At 37.9% G+C, this 9,888-nt stretch overlaps 1 non-coding gene across 1 annotated transcript; it reads right to left on the bottom strand.

The window, feature by feature from the left end:
• Positions 1-496: 496 nt before the first annotated feature.
• Positions 497-599, bottom strand: LOC120857106. The gene has a single exon (XR_005719585.1). It is a non-coding gene; the product is annotated as a U6 spliceosomal RNA (small nuclear RNA).
• Between the last annotated feature and the right edge of the window lie 9,289 nt (positions 600-9,888).

Genomic DNA, 9,888 nt, shown 5'->3' with positions numbered 1-9,888 from the left:
AACTTAAAATAGTTCAACTATTTTTAATCATGAATTCAGTACTGGGTACCTCTAACTCCAGTTCAACACCACAGGGTTCTTTTTCCCATTCCTAATTTGCATCTCCCTTTTCCCACAGTTAAGAACTCTGGCTCTCAACAGCACTGATGTCTTTTTTTTTCATTTATTCAGTGTTATGATATACACCGAATAGTTTCAGAATTGCTATATTTGTTCCACTAAAGAAAAAAAACCAACAATCTATTAAATATGGCTCAATATTTGTCTGCAGTTTTGTTTTTATACTAAAGGAATATAGTCAAAATACTATGTTCAAAAGTTATCTGGATTAGTTTTCTGTTTTCCCTCAGAGTGGTTATATTACTTATTTAAATATAGTTAAGTTTATTTCTGTCTGTTTATGTTCAGTTTTAGGATCCCTTTCATCCTTGTGGATTCAATTTTCTTTTTTGAATATGTGAAAGCTGACATTGTCCAAAAGTCAAATCCAAACACAAAACACACAGAACACTTCACGAATTTGTGTGTCATCTGTATGTAGGAGTTATACCAATTTTCTCTGTGTTGTTCCAGTCTTACTATACATGCTGTCAAAGCAAGAACACCTCCAATTAATTTTTCAACCTATTTGATGCCACTGAAGTGTGATCCCCTTCACCCACACACACATCCTTCGCTGAACTGCTCTTGTCAGTCATCAGTGATTAATATTTTTCTATCCTCATCTTAGTGGACTTTCCACACTCTAAGTAAACCTCTCCAGTATTCTTGAAACAGTCTCTTCTCTTGGTGTTTGTTATCCTACTCTTCTGGCTTTCTTTTCTTTTCATAGGCCTCTCCTCATTCCCGTTGTCTATTCAACCACCCTAAATAAAATGTGTTACTCTTCAGTCCTCTTGGCTCCCTTCACTTCCCTCTGTGTTCTCTCTTCCTAGCTGATCTCAGTCATTTCTAAACCTTCAAATGCTGATTATGCTAATGACTTCTAAATTCATATTTTCATCCCAGACCTCTCTCCTGGTCTCCAAGCTTATAACCAACTGCCTAATTGACATCTACTTGGATATCTCACTGACATCTTCAGTTTAACAAGTCTAAAATAGAACTCCTCATTTCCTGGCCAAACCTGCTTCCCCCAGGCTCCTCCCTTTCAGCAGATATCACTTCCATCTGTTGGCTGCTTTAGCCAGAAACTTAGGAGTCATTCTTGATTTCTTTATTTTCCTCAACCACAGTGTCCAAGCTATCTACAATATATGAATATTTTACCTCCAAAAATGTGTTGAATTCATCCATTTTTCTGTCTCTACTTCCACCACTTCACTCATCTCTCACTCAGACTCTTCAACCATCTCATAATTGGCCTCTCTTTTGTCCCCCACACATTCATTCTCCATTTAGTAGCTGCTGCTGCTGCTGCTAAGTCACTTCAGTCGTGTCCAACTCTGTGCGATCCCATAGACAGCAGCCTACCAGGCTCCCCTACCCCTGGGATTCTCCAGGCAAGAATACTGGAGTGGGTTGCCATTTCCTTCTCCAATGCATGAAAGTGAAAGTGAAGTCCCTCAGTCGTGTCCGACTATTCTCGACCCCATAGACTGCAGCCTACCAGGCTCCTCTGTCCATGGGATTCTCCAGGCAAGAGTACTGGAATGGGGTGCCATTGCCTTCTCCAATTTAGTAGCTACCACGACATTTTTCATGACCCAGATAATCAGGATGTTGTGATCACTCACCTAGAGCCAGACATCCTGGAATGTGAAGTCAAGTGGGCCTTAGAAAGCATCACTACGAACAAAGCTAGTAGAGGTGATGGAAAGTTGAGCTACTTCAAATCATGAAAGATGATGCTGTGACAGTGCTGCACTCAATATGCCAGCAAATTTGGAAAACTCAGCAGTGGCTGCAGGACTGAAAAAAGTCAGTGTTCATTCCAATCCCAAAGAAAGGCAATGCCAAAGAATGCTCAAACTACCACACAATTGCACTCATCTTACACGCTAGTAAAGTAATGCTCAAAATTCTCCAAGCCAGGCTTCAACAATACGTGAACTGTGAACTTCCAGATGTTCAAGCTGGTTTTAGAAAAGGCAGAGGAACCAGAGATCAAATTGCCAACATCCGCTGGATCATCAAAAAAGCAAGAAAGTTCCAGAAAAACATCTATTTCTGCTTTATTGACTATGCCAAAGCCTTTGACTGTGTGGATCACAATAAATTGTGGAAAATTCTGAAAGAGATGGGAATACCAGCCCACCTGACCTGCCTCTTGAGAAACCTATATGCAGGCCAGGAAGCAACAGTTAGAATTGGACATGGAACAACAGACTGGTTCCAAATAAGAAAAGGAGTACGTCAAGGCTGTATATTGTCACCCTGCTTATTTAACTTCTATGCAGAGTACATCATGAGAAACTCTGGGCTGGAAGAAGCACAAGCTGGAATCAAGATTGCTGGGAGAAATATCAATAACCTCAGATATCCAGATGACACCACCCTTATGGCAGAAAGTGAAGAAGAACTAAAAAGCCTCTTGATGAAAGTGAAAGAAGAGAGTGAAAAAGTTGGCTTAAAGCTCAACATTCAGAAAGCTAAGATCATGGCATCTGCTCCATCACTTCATGGCAGATAGATGGGGAAACAGTGTCAGACTTTATTTTGGGGGGCTCCAAAATCACTGCAGATGGTGACTGCAGCCATGAAATTAAAAGACACTTACTCCTTGGAAGAAAAGATATGACCAACCTAAACAGCATATTAAAAAGCAGAGACATTACTTAGCCAACAAAGGTCCATCCTCTGCTTCAAACACTCTTCTCTCTGGCTCCTTCTCATTCTACAGACCTCACTTGAATGATCTGTTCTGAGAGAATTTCCCTCACCATGATATTTCTTAAACAGCTCCTTTCCTGGTATGTTCTATTGAAACCCCATTCTTGTTTTCTTTTAGCCCTTAAAACAATTTGTAATTATTTATTTGCTTGTAAATAAATAAGTTTTGTTTTATTTTGTTTTGTCTCTCTTCCCTACTAGAATTCAGTGCTGTGAAGGCAGAGGCTGTGTCTGGTTGGTAAAAAATTGTTTTTTACCTCACTTTTATGTACTCAGAGCTTACACAGTGCCTAGTTCATAGAAGGAACTCTAGAAAGATTTGTTGAATAGACATATATTTTTCAACTTCATAGCTTCTGTTTACTTGTATTTTCTGCTTCCTCATCACTTTAGTTTGTCACAGCCCAGCCTCCATTTTCTCCTACACTTACCCTTAACCTCATGACCTCTCTCTTTAGTTATAATTTTTATTGCTGTTAATGGCCTCAATCACTTCATGTTTCCCAAGTTGAATCTCTGAGAGAGAAATATTGATTTGTCCAGCTCATTTTTTAGAAGCCAGGCAACATTTATAGGCTGTTGGTTGCTTGCCTTTGGGTCAGATTCCCAGGCCTGGTCCAAACAGCTGTGTTGGGCAGGGTGTGGGTGGTCTGCACAATGCTGCTCCATTTCCTTTCTGGGACTCTTCTCTTGAATCATAGCCCAGAATATTGTCAGGCCAAAGTTTGACTGCCCAGTGAAGTGTTCTAAAGGAGTCTGATGATGATTCAGATTTCCCCTAAGGCAGTACTGTGGGTGAGCCCTATGGGCTCTGGGTTCCCAGGGCACTTACCAAGCAGTGCCTAAGGACTTATGGAGCGCTTAGCATGTGCCAGGCACTCTGCTTTACATGTACTCTCTCGATTCAACCTCACAACATTCAGGTGAGGTCAACAGTATTATAATCCCCACTTTACAGGTGAGGAAACACATTCAAAGTATTTAGTCCCTGGGCCAAAGATCAAGATATAGTAAATAGCAATTCCCAGATCCTAATTTAGATTTGTCTGACTCCATAGCCCATCCTCCTTACATGACCTTAAACTATTTACCTTCTCCTTATCAACCGTGTCACCTTGGTCAAGTTACCTAATGTATGTGACCTTCTATTTCCTTATCAGCAAAATGAGGATATTAGTACTTAATTCATGGGATTATTATACACTTATGAGCAATCATAATCTATTCCAATAAACAGCCACATTAGTATATCTCAGCTTAGTCTGAATCTAAATTTTCATATGTGAAAAACAGAATTATCAACTTCAGTTGTCCATAAAGAACAGGATCTCCTGTGAGCCTTTATCCTGCTGGCAAGTATTCCTGGTCTAAATCATGAAGACATAGGGCTTTGAGAGAGACAACAGTCACTCTCTAAGAAAACAGAGCAATTCATTGTACTTTGGAGATGACAAAGAACCTACACTCAACCTAGTCATAATGTAGCAGAGTGGAAATGAGTCAAGTGCTCAATATAGAGATTTGAATCTGTATCTGACAAGGATAAGACTTTCTCCAAGGCCAGAGCATTTTACATTTTGAGTTGGCAAAAAAGTTCACTTGGGTTTTTCTATAGCATCTTACAGAAAAACCCAAACTAACTTTTTGGCCAACCCAACATTATCTTATTTAATCCAACCACAACTTTAAGAGGTTTTCCAGTGATTAAGAATCTGCCTTGCAATGCAGGGGACTTGGGTTCAATCCCTGGTCAGGGAATGTCCTATATTCCATGGGACAATCAAGCCCGCACACTACAACTAGAGAGTCCACACACCCCCAACTGAAGATTCTGCATAACACAACAAAGACTCAACATGCTGCAACTAAGACCCAAAGCAGCCAATTAAAAAAAAAAAAACTAAATTATAAGATGAGACATCATGAAACTTCTTGAAAAGAACATAGGCAAAACATTCTCTGACATAAATAGTAGCAATATTTTTTATATCAGTCTCTCAAAAGCAATAGAAATGAAAGCAAAAATAAGCCAATGGAACCTAATCAAACTTATAAGCTTTTGCACAGCCAAGGAAACCATTTAAAAAAAGATAAACTACAGAATGGGAGAAAAATATTTGCAAACAATGTGATCGACAAGAGCTTAATTTCCAAAATATGCAAACACTCATATAACTCGATAACAGAAAAACAACCCAATCAAAAAATGGGCAGAGGACTTAAATAGACATTTCTGCTAAGAAGACATGCTGTGCAATGCTTAGCTGCTCAGTTGTGTCCGACTCTGCGACCCCATGGACTGTAGCATGCCAAGCTTCCCTGTCCATGGGGATTCTCTAGGCAAGAATACCGAAGTGGGTTACCATGCCTTTCTCCAGGGAATCTTCCCTATCCAGGGATCGAACCCAGCTCTCCTGCATTGCAGGCAAATTCTTTACCATCTGAGCCACAGAGAAGACCAAAGAGACATACAGATGGCCAATAAGCACATGAAAAAATGCTCAACATCATTAATTATTAGAGAAGTACAAATCAAAACCATCTCACATTGTTCAGAATGGCCATCATCAAAAAGTCTACAAATAGTAAATGCTAAAGAGGGTGTGGAGAAAAGGGAACTATCATACACTGTTGGTGAGAATGTATATTGGTGAACCAACTATGGAGAACAGTGCGGAGGTTCCTTAAAAAACTAAAAATAGAGTTACCGTGGGAGCCAGCATCCCACTCCTGAGGAAAACTCTAATTCAAAAAGACACATGCACCCCAGTGTTCGTTCACAGAAGCACAACTTACAACATGGAAGCAACCTAAATGTCCATCAACAGATAACTAGTTAATGAAGATGCTATATAATACATATATATGTGCATATATATATATATACACACACATATATAAATAATGAAATACTACTCAGTCATAAAAGAGAATGAACTAACACCATTTGTAGCAACATGGATGTACTTAGGGATTACCATACTAAGTGAAGGAAGTCAGACAGAGAAAGACAAGTATCATATGATATCGTCTCTATGTGAAATTCAAAATATGATAAAAACGAACCTATTTACAAAACAGAAATAGATTCACAAACATAGAGAAAACACTTATGGTTACCAAAGGGGATAGCAGGGGGAGCCATAAATTAGGAGTTTGGGATTAGCAGATACAAAATACTATAATACAAAATAGAGAAACAACAAGGTCCTACTTTATATCACAGGGAACTATATTCAATATCTTATAATAAATTATAATAGAATGAATATTAAAAAGATTATATATGTATAATTGAATCACTTTGCTGTATACCAGAAACTAACACAACGTTGTAAATTAACTATACTTCAAAAAGAAACAAAAACAGAAGTGGAAGTTAAAAATGAAAATGAATGAATAGCACATTGATGGTAGGATGAAAACAAATTAATCTCACTAACTGGATTTTTAAAAATTATATCTAACAATAAATTGGTTATCAGAGACACACACACTTAAAACATAAGGAGATGGAAAGACTAAAAATAAAAAGATCAAAAAATATACACTGGGAAACTATGAACTGGGTTGTGGCTGTAGTATCTGTCAAAGAGGAATTTTAGTTTCAAAAGAGAACAAGTGATAAAAAGTTATTACATATTCATAGAAGAAACAGTAGGCAAAATGCAATAGGTAAAACACATAGATGCACCTAATTTTACAGTCTTAAAATATGCAGAACTGCAGGGAGGAATATTATAGATAAATGCATAATTGTAGCAGAAGGTTTTAAGATTCCCCTCAGAAACTGATATATCAAGGCTTAACGTATAACTACCATATTTCATCAATTCTACATTTTATAAAAGACTGGCTCAAAGATGATTAAAGACATAATAAATGTAGAAAGTAAAATTATAAAAGAAAAACATAGAAGTCTGTTACAGTTTTTGACTGAGAAGAATGCAAAAGCAAAACCTGAAAAGTGCAAACTGTAAGATAATAATATTAATGAATAATAAAGATTTATAGTCACTGAAAGACACTGTAGACAAAGTAACTAGATAAGAGAATGAGAAAAGATATTTGAAATATTTAATATACAAAATTCTTGCAAATAAATAACAGGGCAGCAACCCCTAGAAAAAAAAAATAAGCAAAAAACAAGAACAGAGAAGAAACCCAAAAGTCAAAAGGCTTATAAAGAGATGCTCAAAAAATCAGTGAAATGTTAATTAAAACAGAAATGTACTATACTTTTACATCTATTAAACTGTAAAAAATTGATAATGCCCACCGGGTGGGTTGTGGGGATGCTGAAACCCTTATCCATGGTGGTGGAAGTATGGACTAGTATAGCCACTGTGGAAAGCAATCTGACACAAATTATGCAAATTAAGAACTCATATTCTATGAGCCTACAGTGGCACTCCTGGGATGTATCCCAAAGAAGTTCTTATGCAGACACAGAAACATATTCATTGCTGTATTATTTATGATGGTAGTGACTTGAAAACCTGGCTGTCTGTCACTGGGAGAGTAGACAGCTAAAATGTGGTAAATGTTATATCATGAAATATTATGTAGTAATCATCAGAAATAAATTAAATGTGCACACAACAACATGAGTGCATTTTATCTTTACAGTGGCGCTAGTGGTAAAAAACCCACCTGCCGACGCAGGAGACATAAGAGACTTGGGTACAAACGCTGGGCTGGGAAGATCCCCTAGAGAAGGAAATGGCAACACATTACAGTATTCTTGCCTAGAAAATTCCACGAACAGAGGCGCCTGACTGGCTACAGTCCTGCATGCGGCCATGGGGTTGCAGAGTCAGACACGACTGAGCACACAGCACACATAGCTGATATACAATATTATAATAGTTTCAGTTGCACAACACAGTGATTCAATATTACACTTAAACTTATTACAAAATAAAGGCTACTTATCACCCCTTCTTTATCCATTCATTTGTTGATGGATTACTTCCATGTCCTGGCTATTGTAAACAATGCTGCTGTGAACATTGGGGTGCATGTATCTGTTTGAGTTATTTTTCATTTTCTTCACGTACATACCCAGGAGTGGAATTGATGAATCATACGGAGCTCTGTTTTTAGTTTTTGAGAACCCTCCAGACTGTTTTCCATACTGGCTGCACCAATTTTATTCCCACAAACAAAATGCTAGAGTTCCCTTTTCTCCACCAACATTTATTATGTGTTCTTTTTGATGATAGTCATTCTGACCAGTGTGAGGTGATCATCGCATTGTGGTTTTGTTTTGCATTTTTCTAATAATTAGCAATGTTGAACATCTTTTCATGTGTTGGCTGGATATCTGAATGTCTCTGGGAAAATGTCTATTCAGTTTTCCTTCCCATTTCTTAATCAAGTTGTTTATTCTTTTGATATTGAGTTATATAAGAAGTTTATATATTTTGGACGTTAATCCCTTATCAGTTATATCACTTGCAAATATTTTCTCCCATTCAATAGGTTGTCTTCCATTTTGTCAATAGTTTCCTTTGCTATGCGAAAGCTTTTATTTGTTTATTTTTCACTTTGTTTCTTTTGTCTTAGGAGATAGAGCCAAAAAATATTGCTGTGCATGGAACTCTACTCAATGTTATGTGCCAGCTAAGATAGGAGGGGGATTTGGGGGAGAATGGACATCTGTATATGAATGGCTGAGTCTCTTTGTTGTCCACCTAAAACTATCACAACATTGCTAATTGGCTATACTACAATAAAAAAATTTTTTTTAAAAAGAATAGGCTTCTTGTCTTGTTCCTGATCTTAACAGGAAATGCTTTCAGTTTTTTACCCTTAAGATGGTATTATCTGTGGGCTTATCATATATGGCCTTTATTATGTTGATATATCTTCCCTCAGAGCCTCTTGACGAAGATGAAAAGGAGAGTGAAAAAACTGTTTGAAAACTCAACATTCAAAAAACTAAGAGCATGGCATCTGGTCTTATCACTTATTGGCAAATAGAAGGGGAAAAGTGGAAGCAGTGACAGATTTTATTTTCTTGGTCTCCAAAATCACTGCTGTTGGTAACTGCAGCCATGAAATTAAAAGACGCTTCCTCCTTGGAAGGAAAGCTATCACCAACCTAGACAGCATATTAAAAAGAGAAAGCATCACTATGCCAATAAATGTCCATATAGTCAAAGCTATGGTTTTTCCAAATTAGAGATACCAAGGGAGCATTTCATGCAGAGATGGGCACAATAAATGACAGAAATGGTATGGACCTAACAGAAGCAGAAGATATTAAGAAGAGGTGGCAAGAATACAGAGAAGAACTGTACAGAAAAGATCACCACCAAGATAACCACAACAGTATGATCACTCACATAGAGCCAGACATCCTGGAATGCGAAGTCAAGTGGGCCTTAGAAAGCATCACTACGAACAAAGCTAGTGGAGGTGATGGAATTCCAGTTGAGCTACTTCAAATCATGAAAGATGATGCTGTGAAAGCGCTGCCCTCAATATGCCAGCAAATTTGGAAAACTCAGCAGTGGCCACAGGACTGGAAAAGTTCACTGTTCATTCCAACCCCAAAGAAAGGCAAGGACAAAGAATGCTCAAACTACCACACATTTGCACTCATCTCACATGCTAGCAAAGTAATGCTCAAAATTCTCCAAGCCAGGCTTCAACAGTACGTGAACTGTGAACTTCCAGATGTTCAAGCTGGATTTAGAAAAGGCAGAGAACCAGAGATCAAATTGCCAACATCTCTTGGATCATGGAAAAAGCAAGAGAGTTCCAGAAAAATATCTACTTCAGCTTTATTGACTACACCAAAGCCTTTGACTGTGTGGATCACAATAAACTGTAGAAAATTCTTAAAGAGATGGGCATACCAGACCACCTGACCTGCCTCCTGAGAGATCTGTATGCAGGTCAAGAAGCAACAGTTAAAACTGGACATGGAAAACCAGACTGGTTCCAAATTGGGAAAGAAGTACATCATGGCTGCATATTGTCACCCTGCTTATTTAACTTATATGCAGAATACATCATGCAAAATGCTGGGCTGGATGAAGCACAAGC

This window comes from Oryx dammah, unplaced genomic scaffold, assembly GCF_014754425.2.
Source record: "Oryx dammah isolate SB20612 unplaced genomic scaffold, SCBI_Odam_1.1 HiC_scaffold_28, whole genome shotgun sequence".
NCBI classification, from domain to species: domain Eukaryota; kingdom Metazoa; phylum Chordata; class Mammalia; order Artiodactyla; family Bovidae; genus Oryx; species Oryx dammah.
The sequence above is the reverse complement of the archived record's forward strand: the minus strand, read 5'-3'. Positions and strand labels throughout refer to the sequence as shown.